Source organism: Dreissena polymorpha, chromosome 13 (assembly GCF_020536995.1).
Source record: "Dreissena polymorpha isolate Duluth1 chromosome 13, UMN_Dpol_1.0, whole genome shotgun sequence".
Taxonomy (NCBI): domain Eukaryota; kingdom Metazoa; phylum Mollusca; class Bivalvia; order Myida; family Dreissenidae; genus Dreissena; species Dreissena polymorpha.
In genome coordinates, this window is record NC_068367.1 from 32049928 (window position 1) to 32050679 (window position 752).

The window sequence follows — 752 nt, forward strand, 5'->3', positions numbered from 1 at the left end:
AAATGGCACAAAGAGATCGGTATAAACTACTTGAAATCTCAACACACCGACAAAAACCATGGAGTGTATATTGACCTCTCTAATGTCCACAATAAAAAAAAATCTGTAAATACAGGTATTATTCACTACAATTCAAGTTGAGCCTTTCTTATTCAAAAGTAATGTATTTTACACAAGTTACTTCATCTCGTTATTATTTTCACTGTGCAACGATTACAGAAAATGAACGGCTTTGTTGTTTAAGCAAGGGTGCTGTTCTAGAAATTGACAAAAATTAACTTACCTTCATTTTAGACAAACTCTTTATAAGGGCAAGTCCTTTGTAAAAGAAAATCAAAACGCTTATCCAACGACCTATAAAATAGTATTTTATAGGTCTTTGGCTTATCGCATACGCATTGCTTTAATTCACCAAAATTTAACAACTTAAACGTGTTATTTTGTTTTACAAATAGCATAAAACATTTAAAAGATGCATAACTGAAAAACTGTAATAGATCTAATGTGATGTTGAAGAGTGTGTATTTGAATTGTATCTCAGTATAACGAACCCTTCATATTTATGGACATCGCCAATATCCTTATTTACAAAATGCTTAATCCGAACCCATCATTTAGCAATATGTTCAATAGATCCGAATAATCCGAAGAATTGCGCAAAAAAATGCCGCAAACTGACGGTCGTGTTCAAGTGTCACGTCGCCGTTTCGAGGGTTTTAACGATGCGTGTATGATTGAGACACTGCCAAGTA